Source organism: Chiloscyllium plagiosum, unplaced genomic scaffold (assembly GCF_037043375.1).
Source record: "Chiloscyllium plagiosum isolate Xiang-an unplaced genomic scaffold, Cpla_swu_hap1 HiC_scaffold_12, whole genome shotgun sequence".
Classification (NCBI taxonomy): Eukaryota; Metazoa; Chordata; class Chondrichthyes; order Orectolobiformes; family Hemiscylliidae; genus Chiloscyllium; species Chiloscyllium plagiosum.
In genome coordinates, this window is record NW_028270150.1 from 43,439,993 (window position 1) to 43,445,992 (window position 6,000).

The following is a 6,000-nucleotide window of genomic DNA, read 5'->3' on the forward strand; positions in this document are numbered from 1 at the left end:
ACAGTGTGAAAACAGGCCCTTCAGCCCAACAAGTCCACACCGACCCTCCAAAAAGCAACCCACCCAGACCCATTCCCCTACATTTATCCCTTCACCTAACACTAAGGCCAATTCACCTAACCTGCCCATTTTTGGACTGTGGGAGGAAACCAGAGCACCCAAAGGAAACCCACACAGACACGGGGAGAATGTGCAAACTCCACACAGACAGTTGCCTGAGGTGGGAATTGAATCTGGGTGCTGTGAGGTAGCAGTGCTAAACACTGTGCTACCGTACCACCCAGAAATTAACTAACCTTTTTTTTATCTTGTTTAAAGCATAAAGCTGAGCTGCTGGTTACTTTTAATGGAAGCACTTGAACATTAAAAGAGGACAAGCAAGCTTATATAATTTCTTAATTCATGGACCATGCTGAGGACAAGACCTGATGTGTAGTTGTGACTTGGTGAAGAGGATATTTACTGCCTGGCATTCATGACATCAGTTAGTAGAGAAACTAGACCAAGAGGGGTACTGGAGCTAGTTGGGTAGCTCTTTTAAAGGGCTAGCACTGACACAATGGGATGAATTGCTTTATTCTCTGCTGCAATTTCTTTTATTATTCTTCATGGGCTTGCACACATTCCTGGTTGCACCTTCATGTATTGCTCATTCCTAATTGACTTTGAGAAGGTGGTGGTGAGCTGCTTTCTTGAACTACTAGCCCAAATTGGGTCCATTTCCAGATTTCCTTAATTCTAGCTCTGTCATTGACAACAGGTAGCAAGGGACACAGTTGCACTGTAAGCGGGTGACCAGGAGACAGTAAGGACTGCGTGGGAAATCATGTCTCACAAACATGATTGAGTTTTTTGAAGAAGTAACAAAGAGGATTGATGAGGGCAGAGCGGTAGATGTGATCTATATGGACTTCAGTAAGGCGTTTGACAAGGTTCCCCATGGGAGACTGATTAGCAAGGTTAGATCTCATGGAATACAGGGAGAACTAGCCATTTGGATACAGAACTGGCTCAAAGGTAGAAGACAGAGGGTGGTGGTGGAGGGTTGTTTTTCAGACTGGAGGCCTATGACCAGTGGAGTACCACAAGGATCGGTGCTGGGTCCTCCAATTGTTGACATTTACATAAATGATTCGGATGCGAGCATAAGAGGTATAGTTAGTAAGTTTGCAGATAACACCAAAATTGGAGGTGTAGTGGACAGCAAAGAGGGTTACCTCAGATTACAACAGGATCTTGACCAGATGGGCCAATGGGCTGAGAAGTGGAAGATGGAGTTTAATTCAGGTAAATGCGAGGTGCTACATTTTGGGAAAGCAAATCTTAGCATAACTTGTACACTTAATGGTAAAGTCCTAGGGAGTGTTGCTGAACAAAGAGACCTTGGAGTGTAGGTTCATAGCTCCTTGAAAGTGGAGTCGCAGGTAGATAGGATAGCGAAGAAGATGTTTGGTTTGCTTTCTTTTATGGGTCAGAGTATTGAGTACAGGAGTTGGGAGGTCATGTTGTCAGCTGTACAGAACATTGGTTAGGCCACTGTTGGAATATTGCGTGCAATTCTGGTCTCCTTCATATCGGAAAGATGTTGTGAAACTTGAAAGGGTTCAGAAAAGATTTACAAGGATGTTGCCAGGGAGCTATATGGAGAGGCTGAACAGGCTGGGACTGTTTTCCCTGGAGCGTCAGAGGCTAAGGGATGACCTTATAAAGGTTTACAAAATTATGAGGGACATGGATAGGGTAAATAGACAAAGTCTTTTCCCTGGTGTTGGGGAGTCCAGAACTAGAGGGCATAAGTTTAGGGTGAGAGGGGAAAGACATAAAAGAGACCTAAGGGGCAACTTTTTCACACAGAGGGTGGTACGAGTATGGAATGAGCTGCCAGAGGAAGTGGTGGAGGCTGGTACAATTACAACATTTAAGGCATTTGGATGGGTATATGAATAGGAAGGGTTTGGAGGGATATGGGCCAGGTGCTGGCAGGTGGGACTAGATTTGGTTGGGATATCTGGTTGGCATGGATGGGTTGGACCGCAGGGTCTGTTCCCATGCTGTACATCTCTATGACTCTATGACTCTAAGTCAGAGTCAATAGATGTGAAGTTGGAAGAGCACAGCAGATCAGGCAGCATCCATGCTTTTTTTCATTGCCTGCTCCTGTTAATGTTTCGAGCTGAAACCCTCCTGACGAAGGGGTTTGGCCTGAAATGTTGACTTTCCTGCTCCTCGGATGCTGTCTGACCTGCTGTGCTCTTCCAGCTTCACATTGGCTAAGTGTGTGACTATCCCTGAATGCAAGTTTCCCATGGTATTTTGATTATTTACGTATTTCAAATAAAGCTGGAGCCATTGGGTTCTCTCCCTGCATACGCACCTCCTGTCAGCGGATGAGCCAAGCACATTGTGAGAGGTCATGGGCCAGAAAAAGCAGCAGTGTTGCGAAAAGTAACCTAAGTACTTAATCCCTCTATTAATTGGCTTCCTGCCATTGACAAGCAGGGAGCCAATTAGGTTGCCCTCAATAAAATTACGTGGTAGTGGGAACACGTTGGGAGCTGTGTTTCTGTCATTATCCTGCTCTCTCTCTATTCCAACGTGTTGGCCAATGGTGAATCTGTTTCAACCATTTCTTTCACAGCATTAATCTCAAACATTATTGTGATATTAACAGAATCTCCTGGGAACACAGTACACACAGTCCTAAACAACTAACAAGCCAGAACACAGTGCTGTGTGAAGAATGTACAATTGATAGTGTTATGAAGTTAAAGGTATGTACTGTACCATTAAGAGAGAGTGAAAGCTGGCAAGCACCTGTCATATGACTGAAGAGCAGGAACGAAGTGTACCGGACAATTTGAAGATGTAACATTTGGCTGTAACCTAGATACCTGAATTGTTTTCACATAGTTTCAAGTTAGCCAATCAGTTTAAATTATGCCCCAAGATATTAAAACCCAATTGAATTTTACTGTTTTGACAACATTGAACCAATGAGACAATCTGTTGTTTGGATATAAAAAATGGACATTTTGGACAGTTAACTGGAGAAAGAGCACCAACTGTCATTGTCAGACAAACTGCCCAAAAACACTCTCTATCAAAGGTACTTTTTTCATATGAAAGATCGTTGCAGCCAAAGACTGAAGACATCCCAGGGAGATCTATAAACAGAGGAAGATCAATACCAGAGACAAGAGCCGCTGTCTGGTTTTGAAAGGATTAAGTTTCTGTAAATTTAATAGGGACATTATTGATCAGTAGATTGTTATAGAGTAGAAGGTAGATAACAAACCTTTAAGAGAAAGGATGCTTAGAGGTATAAATAGTTGTTGTTTAATGTTCACTTTAGAGTTAAAGATTAAAAATGATATTTTTTGTTAAATAGTGGAATTTGGGTAGTTCTCTGTCACTCATACTTTAACAGATTACAAGGCGAGGTGAACCTTTCTGTGTCTTTGGTTTAATTAGCAGAGGCATTTACCGCTGTGTCATAATAACAGAATACGTGAACAGTCCATGGCTAGATCCATCAAGTTTGTAACAGAATAAGTGCAACACTAGGTTAAAATCAGGTAAGTATGCAACTAAGTTTAACTCATACTGATGTTTAGCTCTACATGTGATGTATAAACTCTCTATCAGTGTGAATGAATAGGAGGATACATGACCATAACAATCATAGATTAGCGCGGAGACAAAACAGTTGAAATTGGAGAGATTTCCTGAAAACTCTAAGACATACAAACAAAACTGCAAGTACAGCAATTTACCAGGGCAACTAAAAAGGTCATTTATAACTGAAGCACAAACCATGATTTACAAAAGGATGGCGTTACTTTTGTTTTTAAATTGCAGAACCAATTAATTACCTATGAATTATGGTCTGGAATTTATATTACCTGTGACTGACTATGATGATTGGAAATGGCAGAATTAACCCATATGTTTTAACTGTTCATTCGAAGCCTGCCATTATTTCCTGTATTGCTCTATATTCCCACTGCGATGAACACACCTGCTCTGGTGGTGAGCTGATATCTTTGGTTTCATCATAGGGGGAAGCAATTTTAACCACATTCTTTATAAACAGGTAATGTATTTCAATTCACACAACACAGAAAGTTACATTTTCCAAGTGATTTGGCAGCCTCAGCAAATATTAGAGGGAGGTGAGTGAAGCTCCTGCTATTGCACTGTGTTAATTGGAAATTAAATGTCCCTATTGTTTTTAAAACATTCAGATGAATGCACAGCCTGTGTCCTTGACGAAAGCACCATAATGATAGATTGACGACATAGTTGCTCACACATACAATTCCGAAAACCTCAGCTAGCTGTCTAAAATTCTGGAGGCAATGTGCTTTATAGACAGTTAAACCATTTAGAGGCTATAAATCTAATATAAACAGTAAAAATAAGTGTTCATTTCATAGCTGGCTCCTCATATAATTGCTTATAATTGCAGACACCTAACACAAAGAGGCAGTAAAACACAGCAAATTAAACATCTTACCCAATTAAAAACGATCATGGTGCAGGTTCAGAAGGTGGAGTCCAGAAGTAGCATGTGGGATGCATAGGTTGGAAGATACGATCACATTTGTGCTTCATGAAGTATAATTACATACATTAAAATGCAAAATAATTCAGTAGGTGTAAAGCTAAGACCGTGTTGCATCTTGAAATATGTCATGTCTTATCTAAGCAGCAGGAACTAGGCGCTTATAATGTGTTTTTCTTATTTTTATAGGCTTATGCACCACAGCCTCAGCAGCAGCAAAACGATCCCTCTTATCACCGCACCTCACCACAGTACCGATTATGAATTAAAGCTGGCTCCAGGAAATGTGCACACACTTAACAGCATGTTAGTAATTTGGAAGAAGAGACAAAAATGAGTTACTTCTCATTGGTACTGGGTAGGATTAAAAGAATGGCTGCAGAACAAGTGATGCTGAAGGCCATTATCGCAAAGGCTGCCAAGACACTTTGTCATGATTTGGAGATGCTGGCGTTGGACTGGGGTGGACAAAGTTAAAAACCACACAACACCTGGTTATAGTCCAACAGGTTTAATTGCATACACACTAGCTTTCGGAGCGCCGCTCCTTCATCAGGTGGTTGTGTCCAGGGAAAGACTACCCCACCACAACAGAACAAGACGTCACTACCATACGGGGCAACATCGCACCAAGCCCACCACACCAGGCCAACACCAGGCCAAGAGCCCTCCACCACACTGGGCCAACACTGCCTCACAACATCGAGCCAAGATACCCCTCCCACATCGGGGCAATACCGCCCCACCACACTGGACCAAGACAGCCCCCACCACTGGGCCATGACCACTCCACCACATCAGGACTAGACCACCCCACCACACCAGGCCAAGATCACCCTACTGCACTGTGAAAAGACTACCCACCATGCTGGGCCAAGACCAACCCACCACACCAGGCCAAGAACACCGTACTACACCAGGCCAAGACCACTGTACCACACCTGGACTAGACCACCTCACTATACCAGGGCTACATCACCCCACCAAACTGTGGCTAGACCACCATACCACACTGGGGCAAGTCCACCCCACCACACCGCAGCTGGACCACCCTAATACACCAAGCCAAGACCAACCCAACCACACCAGGCCAAGACTGGGGCAAGTCCACCACACTACCCCAACCAAGACCACTCAACCACACCGGGCCAAGATCACCCTACCACACTGAGTCAAGACCACACAACCACACCAAGCCAAGATCACCCAACCACACCGGGCCAAGACCACCCAACCACACTGGGGCAAGATCACCCCACCTCACTGGGCTAGACCACTCACCGCACCAGGCCAAGACCACCCTACCACACTGGGGCAAGATCACCCCATCACACTGGGGTTAGATTGCCCCACCACACGTACCTACACACCCTCAGCACACTGGGCCAATACACCTCCCCCCACACACCCCCATACTGGGGCTAGACTTCCCCTCC

At 44.0% G+C, this 6,000-nt stretch overlaps 1 protein-coding gene across 1 annotated transcript in view; it reads right to left on the minus strand.

The window, feature by feature from the left end:
* The window catches only part of cd247 (CD247 molecule), a 147,243-nt gene extending 142,704 nt beyond the window's left edge, over nucleotides 1-4,539 (minus strand). Inside the window, exon 1 of the mRNA XM_087992730.1 lies at nucleotides 4,517-4,539. The gene's annotated coding sequence lies outside the window, so the exon portion shown is untranslated. The remainder of the gene's footprint in view (nucleotides 1-4,516) is intronic.
* Nucleotides 4,540-6,000: the final 1,461 nt, after the last annotated feature.